This window comes from Coturnix japonica, chromosome 18, assembly GCF_054131305.1.
Source record: "Coturnix japonica strain WE chromosome 18, WE-NBRP24, whole genome shotgun sequence".
In the NCBI taxonomy this organism is placed as follows: domain Eukaryota; kingdom Metazoa; phylum Chordata; class Aves; order Galliformes; family Phasianidae; genus Coturnix; species Coturnix japonica.
In genome coordinates, this window is record NC_140680.1 from 7,090,594 (window position 1) to 7,117,931 (window position 27,338).

General features: G+C 36.5%; 1 protein-coding gene across 6 annotated transcripts in view; it reads right to left on the reverse strand.

Moving 5' to 3' along the window:
* TENM2 (teneurin transmembrane protein 2) overlaps nucleotides 1-27,338 on the reverse strand; it is a 1,410,959-nt gene that overhangs the window by 774,569 nt on the left and 609,052 nt on the right. For all 6 annotated transcript variants that reach the window (XM_085518796.1, XM_015875933.3, XM_015875927.3 and 3 more), the window contains one exon: nucleotides 24,045-24,095. The gene's annotated coding sequence lies outside the window, so the exon portion shown is untranslated. The remainder of the gene's footprint in view (nucleotides 1-24,044; nucleotides 24,096-27,338) is intronic.

Below are 27,338 nucleotides of genomic sequence, written 5' to 3' on the forward strand. Positions count from 1 at the left end.
AAAGTTTATTTATTTATTATCTTACATGCAAATACATCGATCTAGAATTTGTTGAAGATTTCCATATTATTTAGCACCTCATCCCTCAATTATGCTGGCCAAATGCATTCTTTCAAAAAGTAAGTATTTAAATCCCCATGTAATCACACCTGGCTAACAAAAATCTGCCAAGACAGCTGGCATCGCTTTTGCTCTCCGATCAGAAGACAGTATATCCAGCAAGCATAGCAGGAGTGGGAGAACATTTAAAACTCCACTGTGCTCAATTTTACTGACTATAATTTGAAGGTGCAACAGAAAAGCACATTACTTAAAGAGCAGCAGGGGGAAAACTAAGAAAAAACACACAACAAAAGCTAAAGAAATAAAAAACGGAGAAGAATATTAATAGCTGTGGCAGAAGCTAGCAAATGGAGATTTCTGTTAGGAAAAACCCCACAGAACCATTTAGTTGCCTTATAATATTATTAGGTAGCAATGCCAGCGCTATATGATTATTGAAAGTTCTCTATGAAATTGGGAATTAACAGGAAAATTCTAGTGAAGCATGTTTTTCATATATTATGAAAAGATGCCTCCATATTACAAATTGCTAAAATAAAGCTGTGTCTTCATAAGGGTAGATGAGAGCTTCGCTACTGATGAAGATGCAGAGACCTCACTGTGAGAATGAAAGCCATTACAATAGAGAACTGCCACAGAAACAACCTCATACTTCACTCACTTCCCAGTCCTCCTTTTCACAACTACACAGGGTAATCCATGAGCGCTCACGCCTAGGTAACAGGTGAGTAGATGATGTGGAATGCTAACTATATCTGAAAGCATTCAATCTGCATTATTCTCAGTTTCCTTAAACTACATAAAGCAGAAGAAACATCTCTTCATCCTTGCTCCCATCAGGTACCTGTAATTCAAGGCTGGTACTAAGAGTAACTCAACAACAAAGTTCAGCTACAGCCCTTCCCTCCAGCTGGTTATCCAGTTTCATCCATGGACTCAGCCTACCTCCAGCAGACACATTTCAAGCCCCATCCCACTAAGGGGATGTCAGTCACAAACATCTCAGAACCCTTCAGGACCTCCACAAGGTGGCTCACCAAAGCTCCAGAAAGACACGTCCCTGGCAGGGCAGAAGGTAATGAGCACCTTCTGCGGGACCTGCCGCCCGCTTCAGCCCCAGTACAACTCCCCCAGATCCACTCTTCATACACTGGGTGAACAGGGTAATCTCTTTGTGTTACTGTGCAACTGATGAAGAAATTGCTGGTTGCTCCCAAGTTCCTGCACAAGGGAAACTGAGTGATTCCTTTTGCAGTTCAGGAACCCTGTGCCAGAGTACACAGAAGGAACTGGCAGCAATTTCCCTGTACTGAGCAGCTTATCTGGTGAATTTATAGTTTGTCATCCAGGCCTAAATGGAGAAAAAGCAGAAGCTAGTTCTTAAGCACAACCAGATAGATGTGCAGAGAGGAAAACAGAAGCAATCTTACGGCCTATAGAGTGTCTCCCTGTAGAAAATGAAGGGATTGCATATATTTTGCAATGGAATCAGTAGGGGGATGCAAATACAAAGCACTTTGCTGCTCCACAAGATGAACCCTCAGAAGAAGATGCTGGCTGCACATTCAGTACTGCTCCCTCTTGAGGAACACTGCACATTAATTTTGAGATGGAACAAACTTTTCTCTGAGAAGTTTTATCTTTTTAGCCACCCTAGGCTTGGGTCAGCAAAAAGGAAGTTTTAAACACATCTTCTACTGCTACCACCTACAGTCCTTCCTATCTCTTCTGGCATACCAACTGATTATCCAGCCTGCACTGTATTTCTAGAATCATTTAGTAAAGTAAGAGCAAAAGGAGAAACACAAGTTTCACACCACACACTGAGTCCTCCGCTGGGGATTAGTCCATAAGGAAAACTGTACAAAAACAAAGGACATAATTCACTGCCTTTTATAAAATTCACTGCCTTGTATATAAATATACACTGTACATTTTCCCTCCAAATAAAGTTATAAGATCAGTGTCCTCCATTTCTCATTGAACATTCTATAATCAAAACAACATAACCATTTTTAATAATTCTACCTGCATATCCCTCCACACCTGCACTCACTGCTCTCAAGAATTACCTGTTCTTTGATCACTTCAATTAGAATTATCTTCACTTGTTCAGAAAAAGACTTTTTTTTTTTTAACCTCCATGAGCCACAATGTTAGACAACTCAGTGACTTTACATGAAGTTCACACCTTTTAAATTGTGTGGCTTAGAATTTTTAAATTCTACAGAACACGAGCATTTAGCAGTGTACTTTTGTTTCCTAACTGAAAACCAAAACCAAACAAAAACACTGAATTCTTGTATTCTTAAGGGTAGCAAACTCTGTTGACACAGGGTCTGTAATCTGTATTTCTTCTCTCCGTTACTTAGCACTGTCTATCAGTGTCAGGACAGAAGAACCACCCTTGCAATATAAGCAGCCCTGACCACACTGGAGCACAGGAAGGAAGTGCTCCATTTCTGGTGTCAGAGAGGCCAAAGGTATTGTACTGTTCAACATGCTTGTTACCTTACTTTTTCCAAAGGTTACAGCTGCTTAGCAGCAGACAGAGCTGAATACACTCGTGTGTTGTCTCTTCATCAGTTAAAAGAGAGTTTTTAGCTTCCAGTCATGGTGAAAATGGTTTAAGCTTACTTGGCTGACAATGCACTTGAAAGGACTAGAAAGGGCTACTGAATGCCTCTATGATCCCAGCAATCAAATGCATTACAGGAATAGTTTTCTTACATTGGTAGGAAGTAACGGGTTTAAGAGATGCAGAACCTGGCTTATGTTTGCAAACAAAGGGTTTCACTATTTTCAGAAAGAATGAGCTGGCAACACCCACTTCCAAATTAAATATGCAGCACAGTGGCAGGTTATCAAATGCCTATGATGAATGAAGATGGCAGCCATTATGTTTAAAAATAAAAATAATACTGACAAAGGAGATAAAGAAGCACTATGTAAAAAGCACTCCACATAAAACACTGCACTAATCTTCATTTAGTGTTAGAGCTGCTCTTTGCTTTAATAGCTGAGCAGCAACTAATCGAAAAAATTGCAGTCTAAACCCCTATGACAAACCAGAAGCTTCAGCTTTCAGCTGTCCCCACCTAACAAGCACTGCACACACATCAATTTCAGTTACTGTTTTCTGTCAACCACTGAAGAAAACAGAACGTGTTTTTTTCTGAGATCTGAAATAGAAAGCAAAGCATAACACCTGAGGTAGAATGTGCTACCACTGATGGCAAATATGCCAAAATTTGGCATAAATCGTCTACAAAGTAGATAAAACCATCTGATATGGAAGTTTTTTTAACTAAGCTTTTATTAACTTCAGCAACAGCTTAAACATTGGAATTGAAAATTGTGATTTAATAGAAACTTCCAAACCTTCTGAATTAGATGTAGAAGAAATTCAGAATATCATGTCATTGCAATTAAAGTAGTGTCGATAAACCACAAAAAACTAAGTATACATACTGGCAAACAAACCAACCAACCCAACCAAACAATAGCAAATAAAAGAATGACATACACATTTTCTATCATATGATTGAAAAGAATATAAGAGGGAAACCAGGAAAAACAGAAGACAAATAGGAAAAGAAGCAGAGTGTTAAAAGGAAGACAAGCAGGAAAACATTGAATAAAAATGAAGGAGAACATAAAACATGATAAAGAAAACTTTTTTTTTTAAATGAATATAGAATATACTCCAAAGTTCAAGTGAATATAATAAATGTAGCTGAAGAAACTGTGTTAGTAACAGAATTAAAAACAGAACCAAACAGACAATAAAACAGACTCTTATTATTCAAACTTTATACAAGAAAAAGTCTTTAATACAGTAATAACTATTTAATGTTCTGAACAATATTATAAGTATGTGATCCATCTAACAAACAAATGGATTAATTTTATTTCACTAGCTGACAAAAACCACTTTCTTTGTATCTGACTAGTTACTACTTCTTTTATTTTTTTTTAATCCTGACAAATCATCCCAACTTCTTGATTCTTTCCATACCAATTAAAACTCTGGCTGGGTACAGACCTGGAAATAATTCTCTGGCTCTGAAGCAGACCTTCTTACTAATTAAAATCTGTGTTTACAAAAAAGGGATTTTACATATTTTATTCATTACTATATTCTGGCCAAATGGCTCTGCTATGAGTATTCTAGAGGGTTAAATTTCTTTATGAATCTTGTATTGCTTCTGTGAAAAAGGAAAATGCTCAAAAAAAAAAAAAAAAAAAAAAAAAAAAAAGACATTTGCACTTCCCCCCCCCCCCTTTTCTTCCTTCATCTTTAACCTTGTGAGAATACAAGAGCTCCTGGTTTCCAAATTTCCTTTTGGTCCCTACCCTAGGTGACATAAAGCAGCATCAGACAGTAGACAAATCCATACAAGAACAAGTACATAGCAGGACTGAAGGCTCACAACTGCAACTCAGTCAAAGCCTACAAACACCTTCCACAGCTCATAGGAACAAAGTCAGAAGTTGTTGAAACAGCTCCCCAGCCCCATTCCTAACTCTTCTGTACATATTGCTTCCCCTTCAAGCAAGGTCCTAAAGAGCAAGGTCCTTCACTCTCTTATCTTCTGACTGACACAAGTTGGTAGATAATTTAAATAATTTTTGTTTGTTTGTTTGTTTTCAGGTGTTTTCTTTGAACACAGAAGTGTAGAGGTGTATATATAAGAAACTGTTCATCGATATACAGACTGCCTACTACTCCAGTGTCTTCAGGACACAAAAGAAAAAGTCAGCCATGGTAAACATCTACTTAGAAGCTTAGTTGTCCCTTTTACCTGCAGGAGCTGATGGAAGTGGCTTCCAGTGATCCACTCACCTCAGTAAGTTACACAGAAGAAATGCACCCATCATCATTCACAAGGCACTTTCCCAGCTCCTGGGATTTATCTCTTATCAATATAAATGACAGGAGCAGGCCATAAGGACACAACTCTCTTTTTAAGTAGGCAAGATTTCATTTGACTACTTACATTCCATTACTGCTTTGGACTAAACTCTGAACATATCAGTGGGATCTGGAGAGAGAACTCCTGAGAACTAGAAGCAAACAGAATTGCTCACTACAAAATAAACAAACATGCCTGTGTTAACATGCGACGGCTACACTGAAATAAGAACTGTAAGATGCAAGAATTATGTCTATAGCAAGACATTAAAGCAGGCAATTCCTTCATAATATTTGGTTGCCTTACAAATATTTACATTCTGTACAGTATTTCTTTATACAATACCTAACTGTATATAATTTCTTCCGGCACTGGCCATTTCTCTGTAAGATTCCTTTTCATAACAACCTGATTTTTAAATACAATTTATTTCCCCAGTAATTACTGGATAATTGCCAACAGAGGTGTTAACAGATGAGCAGCCATGCAAGCAGCTTTTCCTGTGGGACATGCACTTGCCTTGCCACTCCAGATCAGAGAGTAACAGTACTTCATATTTGCCAGAGAACTGCTCGTCTCTGCTCCATAACCTCTTTTAATCTGTAACACGTAGGTTATTTAAAATAGTTTAAAAAGAGCTCACCTTCACTAGAGCAGATCTCTGTGCTCAAATAGATTAAGCAGAACAAACACTAAAAGCTCTGCTGTCAATGGTCAGAGAGCGATAACAGGGCATGTGGAAACAGCTGCTCCACCCAATGCTGGTAAAGCAGACCTGTGCATAGTTTAAGGCTTGGTGAAGGTAAGACTGACTTCTGCAAAGAGTTAGAAATCTCAGTTTTCTGGAAAACTAACAGGTGTTTCGGAAGTGAGACCAAATCTCCTGTCACTGAGGCTTGTGAGCAGGGCCAGCCTGATGTGCCCATTCTGTATCCTGTATCCTTAGGTCCTTTCAGACACTCACTGGAGTTCTCCAGTGCACACAATAGGATAATTTTGGAGAATGCAAATAGATCCAGGTCTTCTAAAATCTCACCAACTTATGAAAAATAACTGGAAAAGTACTTCTTTGATGAACTCTTTAGATTCTAGATGTAGACAAAATACACATATATATAGATTTACCTGAATAATATCTTCTAAACAAATATAATAACTTGCTGCTTGGATTACTACTAATTTTTTTTCTGCCTTCCTAAGCTCTCTACTTCTGTTCATGTTGCAATGTGACAGTATCAGAGCTAACTTAATCTCAGCTCTGCAGAGAGAAAGCAAAGCAGAGCTGGAAGAAAATGACATTTCTCACCACACAAGCAGAAGGCTAGCCTGCCCATGCTTATCATCCAAATAAAATCTTGCTTGAATTAAAAAGCAGAAGGCAAAGAGAAAAACAGGCAGAGATAGGAAAATTCAGCTCCATTAAGAAGAGTATGCTGAGATGCTGGGCTTGGAGCCCAAAGCAAAGCATCCTGCAGCACGGAAGCTTAGATTACCAAGAATCAGTGAGAAAAGGAACAATCTCCATAAAAGCCGTGACTGGAAGAACAGCAAACACCTGACTCTGCATCTGAGGTACAGAGTAGCATGAAGATATTAAAAAAAAAAAAAAAAAAAAAAAAAGCAACAATGAAAAACATCACACAGCTCATCTAAAGTATCAGAGAAGCTACTTCCAAAGGTAAGGGCAGGATGGTTTTCCATATATCTTACATAAACTCAAATTGTACTGAAAAAAAGTAACTGTCACCAAAAAGGATCAGCTCTGCTGTAGTTTCATACTATCAATAAGTAAACTAAGTACCAGCCATGTGTCTGGGAAGAAACGTGTTTCATTAAAGCAGGTAATTCAGGTAAAAATACGATATCTACCTCTAGCTACAGGGACGCAAACAGAATAAACTACATATTCTGTTTTTTTTCTTGTTTGTTTTGTTTAATAACACTGGAGACAACAAGAAAAAACAAACACACACAGTGACATGACAATTTTGGATGCAGTACCCATGCAAAAACCTACTTATCCTATGATCCCTAACTTAGAGCAAAAGAGCCTGTTAAAACACCTCCAATTGCAAGGTAGACATCTATCAGCCAGCCCAAAGCCAAGCAGAATTAGCTTCTCTTTTTTTCTGGATGAGAAGTGGGGAGGAGGTGGTGTGGGGGTGTCAAATATTTTCCTTTCAAAGGATTAGTCAGACCAGTGATAGTTATGATCAACTTCAGGTGTCAAAATTGAGTTCACTGCTCTGTTAAATAAAATCTGGAGTTAAACTGAGTAAGCTGCATCTTTTAAGTCTCCTCTTTCTGTTTTCCAGACCTAATTATTCTTTTATAGAACAGAGACAGAGATCAACCTTGGAAAGACATAGAGGTACCTATTGTGCTTATATTTTTTTAATCACTTTAAAGCATGTATCTAGTGTATTTTCTTGTTGTATTATTTGGCATGGTTGTTGTATTTATTCCGTTTTGATTTCACAAATAAAATTCCCATTATGTTCCCAAAACACGAGGCAAATCACTTCATGTTTGGCTTAAGAATCAGAACAGTCAATTTTCACCAAGGAAAGTTTAGATTTCACACTGGGAAGAATTTCTTCTTGAAGAGGGTGGCCAAGCATTGGAATGGGCAGCTCAAGGAAGCAGCGGGAGAGATGTGGCACTAAGATACATGGTTTCAAAACAGGACTGGGTAGGAAAGGTGAATAGTTGAGCATGGTGATCATGAAGATCTTTTCCAACCTAGATATTTCTGTGAACATAAGTAAAGTTTTCAGAAACATAATCACCTTGCTAACTTTAGAGTAGAACCATTTCATATAAATCACGTCTCCAATATAAACGCTCAGGGCTTTAACTTATAATAAACTTTCTGTCAGTATTATCATAACAGTCACATACACAAGGAAATGCTGGCCTAAGGACTTCATTTCAAAATGTATGCCAGCATGAGTTAAGAGAAAGAGGGAACTGGTATATGAGAGATATTGACACACTTAGATATGCATCTGCTATTCTCATGATTAATATGCCTGCTTTAAAATTTAGGCAAAAGTAATTATGTTTTTTTTAGTTTTGCTAGAAACAATTCTCCATCATACTTGGATGTCTCCCAGTCTAATGCACTTGTTTACCAAACATCCTCCTCAGAAATTGCTTAAGGAGGAACAAAATCAATTTGCAACTAAGTAATAGGTACATGGCAAAAAGTAACAAAATAGAGTAGGCTTGAAAAGAAAATTATTTGGAGATTACAAAAGCATTTAAGAATCATTCTAAATTCATAATCCAAAAATGCAAATGAACTTAAGAACTTCACAACTCCTCAAACCATAGGAGTAACAGTAGAAATCAGGAAAAACATGGAATCTAAAGATGTATCTCTCACTTTTTCAAGTTAATCAAGAAACAAGTTACACAGAATGAATAATTTGTATTTTAAATTTCAAAATTAAACAACAGACATGAGGATGTTATTGGTACAACATGCACTGTGGCTCTGAGTCTTTCCAAACATTAAAGGGAGAACAAAAATCATAGGTTAGGTTTCAGGCTCCTTTATTCCACCCATCTCGCAACTTGCTGTGAACAAGGTGGATATGTCCCTTCTCTGCCTGCCCCCAAGCACTGAGATGCTTCTGACAGATGAAAGTCACTCTGTCTGAAAGCACAGAGCAACAAGTGCCCTAGAGAGTACAGAGTTTCCATTTGCCCACAACCACACAGACACGCGCCAAGTGTTTTCTGGGGTTTGTGAACCAGCCCAGTATTCAGGCACCTCACTATTTTTAATGTGATCAGGTCTCAAAGCCACACAGTGTGGAAACACCAATATGTGTGCACAATGTACTACAGCACAGAGACTGAATCTCAGAGAAAGAGCTTATCTTGAAAGTCAGATCACCCATTTTCTACATCAGTGCTTTAACTGTTTAACGCACCTTCCTTTCTACGCACGAAGCAAGATTACATCTCTTTCCACCACTGATTACTGATTTTGTTTCGTAGATGACTGCACAAGAACAATTCCTAGAATTATGAGATTCACACAATTCTTTAAACCTCTTACAAGTCATATTTCAGAAAGTCTATTTCAAGTGATTTGAAAGTAACCAGGGAGTTGGGTTTGTTCAGCCTGGAGAAGAGAAGGTTGCGGGGTGACCTCATTGCAGCCTTTCAGTACCTGAAGGGAACTTACTCCCAGGAGGGGAGTAAACTCTTCGAAAGGGCTGATAATAGCAGGACTAGGGGAAATGGTTTTAAGTTGAAGGAGGGAAGATTTAGGTTGGATGTTAGGGGTAAGTTCTTTACTAGAAGGGTGGTTAGGTCCTGGAACAGGCTGCCCAGTGAGGTTGTGGATGCCCCGTCCTTGGAGGTGTTCAAGACCAGGTTGGACGGGGCCCTGGGCAACCTGATCTAGTAAATGTGTATGTTTGGTGGCCCTGCTAGGCAGGGGGGTTGGAACTACATGATCCTTGAGGTCCCTTCCAACCCGGGTAATTCTGTGATTCTGTGATCTGTGAACCAGACTTTACACTACCAGTTTCCAAATGTCCAGAACACTAAGAACAATAAAATTATGTTCAGAGACCTTAGAAGGAGTTTTCCAACTGTAAAGCCTTGTATTGTTGATTAGAATGGTATCTGGAGCAAAGTTAAGCAATACTGCTGGGGTTAAACACTGCAGTTACTTAGCAGTGAGATCAGGAAGAAAGCCAAGTTGGTTGATTTCCCCAAATGCATCACTCTGACCATCTGTACGAGAGGTAATATTCTCTTAAGAGAAGAAACAATTATCAAAAAATGGGTTGTGGGACTGTCTTTATATGTATTCTGCTGTTGTTCAATTAACTCTTCATTTATAGTCTTCCCAAAGCACCAAAAAACAAATGAACCTCAACACTGTTGGCTCTGCTAACTTGTGAAGCTTCTTTTCTTTTTCCTATGTGCGCACCCAAAAGTGCAGTGGTTGAGCCTTCACTAAGTAGCCACTGCTGAACACTGTAAAGTAGAAAGAGTTGCAACAAGTATCGCCTTTATATAAAAAACAGCTGTTAAATGGTTGTTGGTTTTTTTGTTTGTTTTGTTTTTGTTTTTTTCTAAGAACATACAGAAAAAAAGAAAACACCTGTCTGTATGCACTCTATGTGCTCATAACTATTTGTTATGCACAAAGTTCCTGTTGGCCAATAGCCATCATTATCACTGTTGTAATTAGAAAGATGTCACTTATCACTTCTATGGTCATAAATCAGTGAAACAGAATGGCAGAGTCTTACTGCTTCCTGACTGCTCTCATCTCCTGCAACCTCCACTGGGACAAATGGCATTCATAAAGCAGTCCAAGTTTGCAGGCTTACTGAACGGATTGTCGGACTTGCTATAGAGTAAAAGGCAGTACAAATACTCTCTTAAGACTTCTTTTCTTTGAAAACTCATTCAAAAGCAAAACAAAATAAATCCAAGCCTGGAAAAACAATGTTGAGCAAGGACTTATTTTCAACCCCCCCCCCGTCCCTCCCCCCAACACACACAGATTTGAGTTCCCTGCTTCTTATGATCTCAACACAGCATTTCCAGGAGCAGGCCAGAAATAATTTCTGAATGTATACATATTTTAAAAAGCCCCAAAGACTGTCCCTTTAAAAACTGTCATGGCTCCACAAGCTTACCTGCCTCCACTCACATACTTTTGTCCCTTCGCACCAAATATAATGTCCTGACTAGCTCAGCTCTCAATATACACTAAGGTATAGACGTTCTAAAATAACCTTGGAAAAAATACAAAGTAAAACCTACTTATTCAAACACATTGTTGCTATGATGCTGAATGCCGAAAAGACAGCAAGAACTATGGAATTAGCCACATGAATCTAAGCATTATTTCTAATGTAGATGGTAGAGTATATGATTATCTGGCCCGAGGATCAAATGTTATTACCTACTGAGACAGAGACAATAAAAGTAATTGCAGGGAACAATGTTCTTCATCAATAACTTGAAATGGAGTTGGGCACTCCTTGCTATTTTGTCTTGAGTCATTTCAGGAAAGATTTTTATTTTTATTTTTTTAAATCTCTTTACTTCTTGTACTTCAATAGAGGGCTCTGTCTATTTTTGTTATGTATACTCATTGGCAAAGTACACTATTGAACACTAACAATTTCACATAGATTACTTGTGAACACTTGCCTTTTTTTCCCCTCTTATCTTCATCTCTCTATTATGCTATGTAAGATCAGTAGTTGATCACATTCATTTCTTCTGAAGAAAAACATCGAGAATATAAGCCATAACTACAGTCAATTGCCAGTCGCTGAAGTTTTGACAACCATCAGCTTAGCATTCTATCAGGTAAATCCCGAACCACAAATTGGTAACATTTACATAACTGAGTAAGAAAAGACATGCCAGCTACGACATAAACACAACTACTCACTCCATGCATTGATAAAAGTCTGTCATAATGACTGCTTGAAACTTAGATTAAATTGCATGGTGTCATCAGGAATATTCTAATAGCTCTAGTTAAATACATTACGAATGAATATTCAAATTCATAAGCATCCTTCCAATATATGAATGCCCTTTTTATTTCTAGTATACTATCCTTGACTTTGCCTACTGTAGTTCTTTCCTTTTCAACTAGAGTACATTTTCTTTCGTATGTTGCACATATAAAAAAGCTGTGCTAGAGTGTTTAACACTACATTTTAATGAGGATTCATTTATAAACTATACATTGAATTGCTTGATCTTCTCACACCTTCAACCCACTTCTTTATTTGTATATTTTTACACAGTAATTTTCAGCTATAATCAACATTTTTACTATGAACTTACTCTAGAAGTCTCTTTGTCTGTATTAACAAGAATATGCTTTCAAAACATTTTCATGTATTTATCATGCAAATCCATCAGCTGCATGTTTCCCACTGCGACAGTATGAAGCTGGCATTTTAAATCAGAGTAGGATTCAATTTTCAGTGACTGTATCACATTAAGGCTTTACCACACAAGACCTCAGATTGGAAAAATGGTAGGACTTGGTGCACGCATCCAAAAAGTACTTCCCACCACCCCAGTTCAGGGCTAAGAAATTAACACTACTACAACATTTTTTCAGCTCTTTCTAATGTTCAAAGTATGTACTCTAAGACAGACCAAACACCCAAGTTTCTTTGCTGTGTCCAAAAAGCAGCTGATTGCCACTTGTTCCACAGAATGCCAGCTGATGCTACCAAGGCCTGAGCTAATGTCTGCCCCAGTGCTGCAGGAGGATGCACACTGTCTCCAGCAAAACCAAGAGCAAAGTGTGCTAATGAATGAAGTACCACGTGATAAACCAAAAACAATTTTTAAGAGCTGATTTTAGTACTTTCAGAATTTTTTAAAATAATATTTCAATTGAAATGAAGGTGCAGGATTTTAGGAATCATGTCTACAGCTGGGGCCTTTGAAACATTTTCTGTTTAAGAGTTTCAGTTCTAGGAACTGTTAGAATGTGTAATTAAGTTGTAAAAACAGCATTAAAAGTAGGTGTGAATTATCCATATCCACATTATATTTGGACAGTCGGGCACAGACTGAATCGCAAGTGAGCAGAAGAATAATTTGAGGAGAAAGAGCTACTGAAAGATAATCATCAATTTACTGCCTCTGTCCTATCAACAGGATGCCTGGCTTTTGATAAGTCTGTAAAGCAGTCTGCACTCTGAAGAGCTCCATTATGAAAGATTAATATCTGTCAACTAAATTATTATGTTATACACACTAATAGTGCAAAAAATTTATACATCTAATAAACCTTGTTTAAAAGTTAAGACTAGATATAAAGATGGAGAAGGCCTTAAGAATCTTCCTTTTCAGAATCAGAGACCTCAGAGAAACAAGTTAACAGCTCAGGACCACAGACGAGAACATGCAGCCTCAGTTTTTTTTTGTTGTTTTTTTTTTTTTCTCGGTTTGTTTCAATTGTTGCTTTAAAGCAAATACTCCACAAATCAAATCAACCAACGTATTGAATTATCTGTGCAATAATATATTCAAACATTTGACATTTACATTAATTGCAGATAATGAAGAAAATATTTTTGTTGTTCGTTGGGTGAGAATAAATGGGCTGGAAATTCAAATGAATAAAACATCATTACAGCATACACTGTACACCTGTTCACAGTTCTATTGACAGCTTGATATTTTTATTAGGTGCGTGCACAACAGTACAAGAACAAATGAACACTTTGACAATCACAGGACAAATGTAAGCAACCAGAGCTCAGTATGAAGGGTCACTTATACAACAGAGCTATGACCGGTGCTTCACTAGCACCAAAATGCCTCCACTCAGTCATGACTTCTAATTTTATAAATTATTTACAGCTTAGTAGGTGCAAAACTGGTGGAAAATGCCTTTGCTGGCTGCTTGATTGACAGTATAATTATACTGTGTTTTTGTTTTTAGCAGTGTTATGCAGAATCATAATGCCATAAAAACAAAATATGAATGTTATGAGCTTTTAACTTTGACAAGGTCATTCAGAAGCTTACCAAAGAGGTGTCAGGAAAAGCCAAAGTCGTCATTAGCTGCGTCCTGTAAATACAGCTGTACCTCCAGCTGTATTTCAGTACAACTAAATGCTCACTTCCATTTCAATTTTAAACTTCTCTACAAAAGAAATCATAAAAATAATCCAGATATTTTCCCATTATAATTTTAGAGAAGTGCCTAGAACCACTAATCACAAGTTTCATTCTCCTCTGTGCAAGGCTCAATACTTAGTTAATGCCTTGCTGAAATTCATACAGGCTTTCTGATGTAATAAAGCACAACTAAATAGAAATGAGACACCCCAATGGAATTTACTTTTTAAATATATATTTGATCTATGGTTCAAAAAGACTCATTATTATGGGCTTCTTGGAGGGATATGAGTACTCAGATCTTCCCAAAAAAAAAAAAAAAGAAAAAAAAAAAAAAAAAGATACAAAGTATTGTAATTTCTTTGATTTTTTCCAAGTGTAAGAAAATGTAATTTCAAAGTACAAAAGAATTGCAGCCTAAGGAATTGAAAGATTGTGTTTAAATTACACAGAAAGTTCATGTTTCTCTAGTTAAAATATGCAGGACCTCCCATGAAGAAACAATATTCCAATTTGCAAGGAAAGTCCCTCATCCTGTAAAGTGTGAGTATTGAGCTGGCCAGATTTCCCCTGTCTGCCTTGATCTTCATCTGATAGAAGAAATCTCACTCCAAGAGCTATTGAAAAGGTGCTGTTTTCATAGTTAAAGGGCTGGGTTACCTTTGGATTTATCCCACATGGGGATTTCCAATCAAAGACAAAGCCATCAGGCAGCTCCTTCAAACTCAAAGCACCTAATAGTGCTAAAACTAACAAAAATAAAGAAAGAAAAGAGACCCCTAAAAGATTCCACAGAAGAAAAACAAAACAGAAACCCAAAACTTACAACTGATACTTTGCTACTGTTCCATCTTTCTAAAAGTTACAGTTTATAACAAAGGGGCTCCAACTATCATCCAGCTCTAAAAGAATGAGAGTTTCACTTTGTCTTATAACATTTCATGTGTCATCACACAGTATCATACTCTATTATTTACAGGGTAGGGGAAAAAAAAAATAATAGATTGGAAGAAGTCAACTCAGCTGACTGAACTCACAAAGAATGAAGCTGCTGCACATCTCTTCATCCAGTCCAGCCAGTCCAAGGAAGCAGCCAGGCTGCTATAGTAATGCTACACAACATGCATTACCATGATACAAAAGCAAGTACAAGCTTCTGCAAGTGACATGGTCTGAAATACATAGTTAATGCCACATATATTCTGTTGCACAGATGATATTTAAAATGGCTAATCCTCACAGAACATTATTAGCAGGGTCTAGAACTGACTACATACCTCAACTCTAAAAGGAACATTACTTAAGGGAAAAAGAAAGCATGCTACAAGAGCCATAAAACTCCAATTGGTGTGGCATCTTTAACAGATGGTGATCAGCCTCATCACTTAAATTCAGCCTTATACCCAGCATTTTTATACTACTGACAGCTGTGGTAGTGTTAGCCCTGATACACTTGCCTCTATCTTGTCACATAGTAACAGCACAAAGATTAGAAAATTTTTTTACCACTCTCATCAACTACCCTCATCCACAATGCAGGGGCGGACGGGACACAGAATAGAGGGAGGCACCCTATATGGCAGACTTAGTAGCTTTACTCCTCTCCCTGTTGTTTGCTGAATACATCCACCATGGACTCCGCCTGCAGCAGTCCAGGCTGCAGATTGTTTTAGGTTCATCTCTCATTCTAATGCTAAGGATAATCCATATGAAAACTCATACTTGCTTTTACTCACAGTTCTTAGAGCTCACACCTAGTTCTTGTGATGTTCCAAAGCCTGTCTTTTGTGCTTGCTGGTCTCACGCTGTTGTTTTCATGCTGTTTTTTCTTATGCACTTGCACTTGCAAATCCCAATATTGCTGCAGATGTTATTCTATCCTGTTTTATTGCTCTTGTAGGAAGCAGCAACCATGCTGTGAGAATAGCCCCTTCTCCCCTTTCCTTACACCTAACATGATAAGTTTTAGTTAGTACTAGAGAACACTCACAACTTACTGAATAACTGTATTCCACCTGATGAGTACCATACAGTAATAGATATGCATAAAATCCTGAAGAATAGTCAGCATACTACATGCCTGATTAAGCAACACTAATAGCATCATAACAGCTACAACTCAAAGTTGGGCAAGTCTTGGTTAAAATTATATAGTAATAGGAAAAAAGCACAGTGGAAATCACTGCCAACCACAGTCACATCACCATCACACCAGGACAAGGTCCTCATCTAGAAGTGCCCCTCCTTTCTATTCTCAGCTTGTCACTGGGGTGTTCTCCCCTTTTTCTCCTGTCCTCAAATCAATTTTGGAAATAAGAAAACAAACACAAGTTTCACTGTTCACAAATAAATCAGGAACGGAAACTTCTAATACAGCCTTTCTCAAATCTACTTGTACAGAAATGTAATGAAAAGATAAATCAATTTGGATAAATTTCCTGAAAATGTTATTTTTTCCACAAGACACAAGAACACAGTTTCTCACTGTAACACAGCATTCTCTGTTTTCTACTCATACAAGGCACATTTTCAGACTTCAGCTTATTTTTAAAATCTTTTCTTACAATTTCCATGGTTATTTATTGTTTTTAATTTATTTTTTAAGAAAACATGAAGGCTGGAAACAATAAGGCAGCAATATTTTCAATGTTAAAGATTTTTCATTACCCTATCCTTACATGCTGTTACTGACATTTCTGCTTTCAGAACACTCAGGGCTCAGACTCATTCTTACATTCATTGTTACAATAAGTTTAAATTCTGTAAGTATCCATATTTAAGCATCTGTGTTCCAGGAACCCACAAACAACATCAACAAACAGTGGAATTCACCATTCCAGTATTTCCTTTACTAACTTTTGGTCTCTCTGTATAGTTTCATTCAACCAATTGCATTATACATTCCTTTATTCAAAGGTGACCAACATTCTATTCATACCTAGAGAGAACTATCATACATTTAGCTGGGCTAAATAAGTCACACTGCAATGTTGTGCCCATGTCCTTATTCACCCCTGTTGCTATCTACTTATGTCAAATGCAAGTGTGATTAGCAATTAGAAGACTCAGATAATTGGTAAAGATACTGAATAACAAGTTGTAACAAATCTTGCTGAAAATAACATCCCCTGAGGTCTGAATGACTCTTAACTGTGCACCAGTGGTGTATATATAATACACTTGGAACCAATAAATCTTTTAAGGAAGAGACCTAAATTTTTTAAGTGAATAGATTATAAATTCATTCTTCAGAAAGGAGGGGGGAAGCAGAAAAAAAAATTAGTTTCTTATTTTTTATTTCCTAGTTTGCATTTTTTTCACACAGCAATCTGAACTTTGTGTGCAAGACATCAGTGAATGTAAGGGTGCAGACAAAACAATTAGCATTCACATTTGTTTCACTTTATACAAAATAAAAAACCCTACCACTTCTGCATGCCCAGTGCCTGAATGCAATGCCTTGAATCTTGTCTAAACTGAGAAGCAGGCCTCATTTTCCCTTCAGTTTAAGTTGCTTTCACCTCAGAGAAAAGGAAACATGTATCACAATAGAACTGAAGGTCAGGAGGTTATTCAGCTTGCTGTGGCAAGTAGTGATGATCTAAATCCAAACTGTCTGATCAGTGCTACTCACACAAACAGGAGCAAGTGGAAGGGAGGTTGCAGAAAGCCAGCATCAGGTTACACCTAGCTCAGGCTTCGAAATAATTTTACTACTACACATTTACATAAATAATGTGTATATATGTGTAGTATAAATATATGTAAATAAAATGTATATAATGTGTAGTACATTGAATTTACATTTAATAAATTGGACAATGAAAAAATAAAGAAAAAGGGTGTTTAGGTTGCATCTTCATGAGGATATCACCTCATTTCAAATAATTATCTAATAATAATCTATTGAAAATGACTTCCTAAGGCATTCAGATTTCCTAAGATAATTCAGCACCTTAGTCCGTAGTCAGTTTAATCCAGAATGAACTATTATTAGTGAGAGAGTGATTTTGCTCTGGTCTTTGTCCAAAGTTCTCTGATTCTTATTTGTGGAGAAGTACTCCTGCAGTCCTGCAGTAAGGTAAGGAATACATGTGGCTGAATATTACAGCAGTTGATTACAGTAACACAGTAGTTACATTTTGGCTTGGTTAGTTGATAGATGAGAGCTGTCCTGTGGCTACATGCGAATTCCAATAGCACGAATACAGGATGGGAACAACATCTCATGATACATGGTGGCAGCCTGCTTTGTGGGACAGTAAAATATTCCAGTATAGGAGAAATTCAACAGCTCAAGCAAGTCACACTGCATCTGATGGTAACTGATTAAGTAACAAAATGGGTTTTTAATCACACATTCCATCAGATGTTCTCCTGAAGTTTTGTGTCTGAGGAAAAACATTATAACTTCTATACACAGTGTCAGAAGGATTCAGAAATACATGTTTTCAGTGTTTTACAGACCAGTAGCAGAACAATTTTGAATGAACCACAGTCTAAGACGATGAAGAAGGGAAAAGGTCAATAAACAGAATTAAAATCCCCTAATTTGATGCATTTGCTGACAACAAACACAGATTGGGCAAACTACCAGACAACTCCAACGGAACTAGCAAGGTTAATGGAGCTGCTGCTATAACATATTGTAGATCTAGTAGTGTCAGTGGCGATAGCGGTAATGCTGTAAACACAGTTTGTTTTCCATCTGGTGCGTGGTATACGCCCTTGATAAAAGGGTTCTCCATTATGTAGTTTTAATCTGAAGTTTATTTACTCCTAAAAACGTATAATGATTTTAATAGCCATATAGAGTGACAGAACTTCTGCTTCTAAAACATCCTTATAAAACATTTCCCTAGAGAACTCAATGTGAACGTTGCCCATATTTAGGATGGAAAATAATGTTTTACATTTATAGCTCTCCTCCACCCTTTACAAATTAATAACAGAACTGTGAAGCTACAAGTAAAACTATAAATGATCTGTTACTACGTAGACTGAAAAAACAGACTTCCCTTCCTTGCAATAGACTCTGGGCAAGGCGTTGAGAAAGCTCTGATACAAAATAAATAAATAAATAAATAGATAAATAAATAAATCAGCTATCTTTCAGGAGCATTTTCTGCTGTCATTTAAGAGCTTCAGAGTTCCTCACTCAACTTCATCCTGCATACTTAAGGACATACACTGCTGAGCATGTTTAAATTGTCTTAATCAGTGTTCTTCGCTAATATTCTGTTGAAGCCTCGATGTGAAATATAATCACTCTTTTCATGAAAATATTTACAAAAAAAAAAACAACAAAAAAGCTTGAAACCTTGAAGGTTCATATTTGAATTGTGCATGGTATCTATGGTTACGATATATTATGGATGGTAAAGAACAGTAACAGACTGTGTGAAGCAGAAAGAACTGCAACCTGAAAGAACGTAAGACAGCCCAAAGGAGATGATATATAGCCTAGAAAAATGATGTGTATATTGGAGAATGCCGGTTAGAGGGAATAAAGGACACAAAGGAAAAAAACTGCATGCAGGTAGTCATAAGCTAACACTCTAAACATAAAATAGAACTGCAGGAATTGTGAAATGGCTACAGGGACAAGCCTTTCACAAGGGCAATGAGATATTTCAGAAGGCAGAGCAAGGTTCTGTTGATCCCTCTGTGGTCTAACACCACTTGTCTGAAGTTAAAGATATTTTCTTTGCTTCAGATATTTGCACAACTGCTGGCTTAGATGCTACAGGAGAGGAACAGCTTTTTTTGTCACTGATACTATCTCATTGAGTTAGCCATCTGCTACAAATCTTGCTAAACACTAAACAGCCATGGTTAACCAAAGTGCCTGAAATTTGCTCTAAAAGCATCCTGAATGGGTGTGAAGGGACTTCTTGAAGACTACACTCTACTGGAAGTATTTAGTAGACAGCCATACAGATATACTTTCAGTCACCAAGCTTTAAGTATTACTGTGACTTTAAATTTTTGCAGCTACCACCTAGTTCTGCTGACAACCATTTTGAATAAACTGTATGAAACTACAGTTTACCGGCAACTACACTTCACAGATAACTGGTAAGTGGGTAAGTGAATACCCGCCTGTAAGTACAAGAAAGCTGTGATTGTTAACAGTCTGGAGACAGGGACATTTCATAAGAAAATACTGTAAGTTTTTATATGTGAAGCCTGTATAATTCTATAGGACACCTGAGTGCTGCACTCCAGTGAAACTGCAAGAGTTATACAATATATTTTGTTTCAACTATTAATAGCTTCAGTGAAGAGACGCACTGACTATAACCAAAAACTTTGTTAGTCAGTTTAGGGCCTGGAATGGGCAAAGAAGAGACAGCCACAGGTACCCTGCTGCTAATGCTGCACCAGTTCTGCTCTAATCCTCAAACATCTTTACAAAGATAGCTTCAATCTGTGTCCTCTGTTGATTTCCTCTAATTTGAAATGCAAGTTAAAATGTGTTAGCTATTTCGTTCAATACCACTAGAGAAATGCTACGGAGACAAGGAACTTAAAAAAGATCATGAGATAAGAGTTATGAAATGGAAATAGGCATGAGAAATAGGATAAAGGAGGTGTTTCTTCAGTTGCTGCTTCCACTTATCTGGAGAGAAGGTGATCTTTGGCAAGCACAATGCTTAGTAGGATCTTTTTCTGATTAAACTAGGGTGTAAAAGGCAAAGGTATTCACAGCCACTCTTGTATTTTATGGTTTTCTTTGAATCTGAAAATCTTAAACTTGAAAACAGAAAAATTACTTCTTACTGACATTAATTAATCTATATAGATACTTATATATATGCTGGTGAGGTAGGATCCAGGCCTAAGTTTTAAAATTTATATCACCAAAATTTTTCAATCCATTCTCAGTGACAGACAAATTAACATAAAAGAGGTAAAAGTACATTAACAGTACAAAGATTACCTCCATCCAACTATTAGCTGTGATTTACCTTACCTAAAACACTATGCCACAGAATCATATTGGACCAGTGAGGTGCCATTCTAAAATACAGAACAAATGCAATCACCTCTTCCCAGGGTTGCTGAGACATAAACAAGGTGTTTTTTGTTTTGGTTTGTTTTTTGTTTGTTGTTGTTGCTATTTGCTTTTGTTTTTTGTTTTTGTTTTTTGTTTCTTTTAAATATTCATTTCTGCAGTCTAATTGTTTTCTGAAATAGAAATTTGGTAACAACTTTCTTGGTTTCAGAAAAACTTAATCAGGATTTTTTCACCCTTCAAGTATGTTATTATGTAGCTGCAATAAAATTCAACATTTTCCAATTCTATACTTTACTATTTCCTCATCCTGCACTCAGTGAAACAGAGCTGAAAGAAAAACAAGTTTCAGAAAGCAAACAACATCTTATAATTACAGAATCATCTAAGTTAGAAAGGATACTTAAAAATCATCCAGTCTAACTGTCCCGAAACAAATACTTACAGCTAGATATAATCACAGATTAATAGAATCACCACAGTTGGAAAAGACCTCCAGTCCACCTAGCACCAATAGTTTAGCAGAGTTTAGCTGAAGATGATGTTTTCTAGTATTTAATCACCATTTAGAGATGATATTTTTTTTCATGTTCCATTTTCACTGTTAAACCTATTGAAGTGTCCTTCTACTATGAAGGTGGAGTAAGAAAAGAATTTATCGACAATTCCAACTTGATGTTACTGACAACAGCCCTCTTGAATTCTTTAAAAAAGTTTTTATAGTATTAGATTGTCACAGAATAACAGGGACCTGAGTATGGTGTTCAAATGACAGTAGGACGTCTCAGACAGCTATCAGAGATACAAAAACATATTAAGGCTACATAAGCACAAAATATTTATATCCCACTGCTGTTATTATTTAGTGGTTACACTAAAAGTGCCAAAAGCCACTGGCAATGATCAGGAGTATATGTCACTGGAGCTATTTAAGGAACTAAGACAAATCAACTCATTGTAATAGGTTGCTGTTCATACATACAAGCATGCATTAGCTTTTGACCTGATGACCATGTAGTTTAAAATAGTTTAGTCAGAGAAAACATAAAGGAGATGTATTACTATTACACAGAAAAATGAAGCTTACCCACTTAGATCCTGACAAGCCCAGGAGACAGACACAAAGTATTTCAATTCATTAGTCCTTTTACTTATATCATGTCAAGCCTGCTCAGGGAGGTAATGCAGTCCCCATTCGCAGAGGTACAGACAAGACATGAGAATGTGGTGCTTAGGGACAGAACTCAGTAGTTCAGATTGATGGTTGGATTTAGTTACCTTGAAGTTTTTTTCCAACCTAAACGATACTATGATTCCATAGTATCAGACAAACAATTTTACAAAAGTCTAATTTAAACTTGAAAAAGTATATTAACTATTTTTTTTTCCTTTTCTTACGCATAACAAGGATTTCTAGATTAACCTCAAGCCACCTTTAACAACACCAACTTACCCTATAAAAACTGTAAACTATCTGCATATCTTACTAAGTGCTGCTCAAAGAAAGATCACCATTTGTCCCACTCATGCCTAATGATGGACTATAACTAAAAATTAAACTCACTCTTATTGGAAGCTGGATCACAGAAGCTTATGTATGAGCATTTAAAGTTTAATTCCAAGTTTATTCCAGCTCATGTTGCAATTACCCATATTTTAATGGCTTCAGAGAATTACACGGAGCAGAACAGGCTTAAGCTGATTTAGGAAAACCCAACAACACTGTTCACCTGCTGGTTTGGGTACATTTCCATATCTCTTCCTTTCACCTTTCCGTATCACCCTTAGTACTGGCAATTATAACTGTTCAATTGCACAGTAATATCAAACTCTAAACTATTCTGAAGAACTACAGTTCTTCCTATATAATAAGGGCTTATGTATGAGAATTTAAGGGCAGGAAGGGGTGCAATACTAGTAGTGTTCTGGGGGTTTTGTTTTTTCTTCAGTCTTCCTCTGATTAGGTTCCCAACTGCAATTGCCAATATAAGGATGTCATAGGTGAGGGAAGTCAAAAGCCATTCTGACTGCAGCACAGTCTCAGAATGGTCTTTGCCAATCTAGAACCACACCTTAAGAAATTACCACCAATTCTTGTCTTCATTTCCATATACCATTTTGTGTAGATTCTCTTTTAATTACTTTTCAGATAGGATACATCATACCTTAAACTGCTAGTACACTACCACAAAAATTTTAAAACCATTTAAGAAACCCCTAAAGAACAGAAATATGAACTTCAGGGATCAGGCAGGCCTGGAATAATAAGCACAGGAAATAAAATTTCCACTTCCTTTATGTTTCAAAGACTCTGTTTTCCAAAGGCAAACATGAGAAAAAAAGGTCACAATGTTCTGACCTCAATGTTTTTTAATCTATTTTCTTACACTCCTGAAGTCTGAGTCCTAACTAACAAAATGTGAAGCCTTGCATTCTTCTTTATATATATATGTGTGTGTGTGTGTGTGTGTGTGTGTGTATATGTATGTATGTATATTCTTGTTTACTTATTTATCAGCAACTGTTATGCATTTTGGACAGAGAGCAACTAAAGTATAGGCATCCCACCACATAACATTAAGGGTCAACAAGCCAAGCTGAGGTAACAGGAGAAAAAATCAGAGAGCAATCCTCTTTGTCTGCCTGAAAGCAGGGTTTACAGTCAAATGTATTATAACTCTAAGCCATTCTGATTTTTTTGTAATAGAATTCCTTATTCTATCCGTTGTGGGAATTCAGAGGGGCTACATAAGCTCTATTTTTACAGAGCTCTTCTTTTGAAACAGGATGAGCATTGCTCTTCACGTCTTTGCACTGACTTTAGAGCAATTACATTTCACCCAAGTAGACATACAACAAGTTGAGATTTGCCTGGGATCCTAAATCTCCACTGTCAAGTTTTATTAGTAGAAAATACAGTTAAGGTTTGACACCAGCAAACAATAAGCAACTGGATCCTTTGGCTGGCAAGTGTGTGTTCTGTGCCAGAACAACATTTATAATCACAGCCAATAAATTTAAAATGACAAGTGTCCTTAAATTATGTTCTCTACCTTAATTAAGTTTCACCCTGTGGTTTTGGAGAAAAAATAAATAAATAAAAAAAATCAATAGCATCAAATCTTTATCCTTGTTGATTCCATCGTAAGCTGTGATGGCAGAGACTGTTATAACCAACTTTAAGTGCCTCTTTTTTTCAAAGGCTATACTTCATACTGTAAGTTTGCGTCTAGCACTGACCTACACAAAAACCCTCATTGTTTGCATGCAATTCTTTTTTTTTTTTAATTATCTGCTTAGATTATCAAATAAAGTACTGCAAATAACAAATGCCACACAATTTTTCATTCAGAACATACATATATGGATTCTAAATTTGAAAAAGTAATAATCTTGCTACTTACCAGTTGTCTCTTCTTTTCTCTTCAAGACTGGTGACAATTCACATAGTAATTCTAAAATAAAAAAAAAAAAAAGGAGAAAGCAAGAATGCTTATTGCATCTCTCAAAGTCAAGTTTATGTTGCTTTTAGTAACTCAAATTCAGCAGATCTTACAAACATTTAAGAATGGTGTAGAAAAAAACCCTGTTTAACAGTGTTCTACAACTTACTGTAGGTTTCCCAAAACTAAAATCACTGTAATGGATTTGAACATACCAAGGTAATTCAAGGTATTCATATTTAAAAATATATACATTATATATTTTTACAATATATATTTTATATATATTTTAGATATTTTTACAAGTACAATTGTCTTTTCCTCAGGGTCTCAATGCAGGCATGCATTACAAATTACAACTATCCACACTTTGGTGTTTCTAAAATTACTTGGAAAGAAGAGTTCAGAAAATTAAAAAAAAAAAACAGCAACAACAACAACAAGGAAAACACTCAGAGGACCAGGTCTGCATATAGTCCAAACAGCCTCAGTGCAGTCATGTTTCTCTAGAGCTTTCTTTCTTCACGAGTGTAGACAATGCTGTTCCTGCCTATCACAGTTATATACAAAAGAAGTTAAATTGAAGATTAAGTTTCAAAACTTCAGAGTGAATCCTTAAGATCAAAAATAAATTTTAAAAAAAGGAAAAACAGACAAAAGAAACATCTAAGGAAATCCTAAATATGTTTTCACGTTTTGTGACAGAATATCATATACGTACACACACAAACACATGCACACAGTGTCCTTTTGCATCTCCTTTGAAGTTTTGTTGTTGTTATTATTTTTTTTTCTTTCATTATACAATTTGATTACAGAATTACAAAGATAATTCATTAACAAAAGCTTCATACACAGTTAATTTAGCTTCAACTTAGGTTGCACGAAGACCTATCCCAGCTATCATGAGGGCTCCAGGGAAAGTTTTGATTTGTTTTTTTGCTTCAACACTGTTTCAAATGGAGAGCTGACAGGAGCTGCTCTCAGTGCCACGAGGCTGACAAAGCTACTTCCACTTCCAAAGAAAAGGTAAAATAGAAACAACAAAGTACGGCAGTTAAAGAGTAAAATGAATTGGTGTACAATGCTCTGTACTGTGGCAATTAAGATATTTATTTACAGAAGCTTGTTACCAAAGTAGTGCCAACACTGTTTATTAATTAAAGGTGTTTTTTCATCCTTAGCTCCTTTGTGAAGAAAGTGCGAATTAGCCTCCTGTTTCTGGGGAATTACAGTTTTCTAATCATTTTAAAAATGAGGGTGACTAGTTCTGCCACCTATGTGCCCTGCAAACATTCTGCCTCTCACATACACCAAGAATTCTGACAGCTTTTCAGACCATCTATACATTACTTGAAATATTTCCGTGCAAATTTTGAATAATTTTGTACATCAACCAGTCTGTGCTGGTGTTCTTTTAAAGCAACTCTGCTCTTTGCTTTCAAAAGAACATGTTGTTTCATTCCCCCAAAGAAGCTCAGAACATCAAGGAAAATAACATCAAGTGATAGTGGGTTCAAACGTATTTCTAATCTTTACAACCCTTCAGTACTTACATTAAAAAAGTGAGGCATAATTTATTTCTGATGAAACAGAGTTGCTCAGCTTTCTGCTAATAGGATCCTCAGGGCAAAAGGGGTAGGGAAAGCACTGATAAAGGAAGAGAGCTTCACTTTACTGTTTTTCACTAGTCTGGAAACAATAAATTAATAATAGTGTTTACTCTGATTATCGTTGATTTAGGATAAATTGTTCTCATTAAGCAAATGGGAAAATGAAATTCAATGCCCAAGGGACTACAAAAAATAAATCTATGCCAAAGGCTACAATTGAAGATACATTTACAGACCCATTCTGAATTCCTGGATTAGTTCCAACTGCTGCTGATAGTGGGGAGGCTGATATGCAAGTACCATTTACTAGTTTAATGGTGCAAGCAGGCACTCCTTTTCCCCTCCCACCTCTCTCTTTGCTTCACCTTCTGCTCTCCTCATGTCTGTCATTAGATTTTTTTTTAGTATTATATTTTTAATCCTCAAAGGGTCACTAACATTCAAGTTTCTCTTTCTCTTTTAGGAAAATGAGTGTTCATTTCTTTCTCAGCGGTACTGCTCACCTGAAACACTTCTTCAACCAGTCAATTACTCAACTAACGACACACAAAACATAACAGAAAACCTAAAACTGATATACTAAATATATATATACATAAAAAACAACAACCAAAAAAAACAACAACAGTACTACTCATAAAAAGCATCATGGAAACAACAGCAACACCGTTACTCAGCCAAGAGGAAAGTATGCTAAGTATGGACTAAGTATGCTATTAGAAGTGTTTTCATTTAAGCGCTGCATTATCATATTTCCCATGCTTGAAAATAATGAAAGAGGATACATAACATGGTATTGAAGTTGATGGCAAACGGCAAAAGCTTCAGGCTAGTACTGTAATTCCGCGTATGGAAGTTTCACCGTTTATTACCACTCATTCAATTTTAATTTTGCAAAGCATCTTTAAAAGGTCATCTTAGAAATGGAGCATTGTATCTAATACTACTGGCTGGTTAACCACCTTCAAAGCAAAAAATCTAGGATGATTTGCATTTACAATTATTAAAACATAAATTTGAATTAGCCTTCTTTTTTTTTGTTTGTTTTTTGTTTTTTTTAAATGGTTTATTATTTTCCCATCTAACTGACAGTCAATCATTCCTTTTTTTTCTGTTAGTATAGACTTTGATCTTTAAAACCACACCATGTTTCAGAGATGGTGTTTGACTACGTATTCACTACTTCATACTGCATTTACTGTACTATCACCTGTCTTGTACCTTAATGCTTTAGTCTCTGTTTTCTTAAGTACTACATTTGTCATTAAAATGCAGAGTATAGAAGTGATGTAATATGTCCAGAAAAAAAAAATCAAGCTAAATTGTACTTGAGGAAAATAATTAAATAAATAGGTAGATAAATGACATCCACAGTTTCTGTGGGCAATCTGTGCCCAAGCCTCATCAGTTTAGGAGTGAAGAATTTCTTCCTAATATCTAACCTCATTATCCCCCATGTAGTTTAATACCATTCACCAATGTCCTATCACCATCATGTAAAAAGTCTTTGTAAACTATTTGGTGCTTTCTACTGGTAGTAATTCCTTCACAGTACTAGAAGAAATCACAGAATCACAGCATGGCCTGGGTTGAAAAGGCCTACAATGCTCATCCAGTTCAACCCCCTGCTATGTGCAGGGTT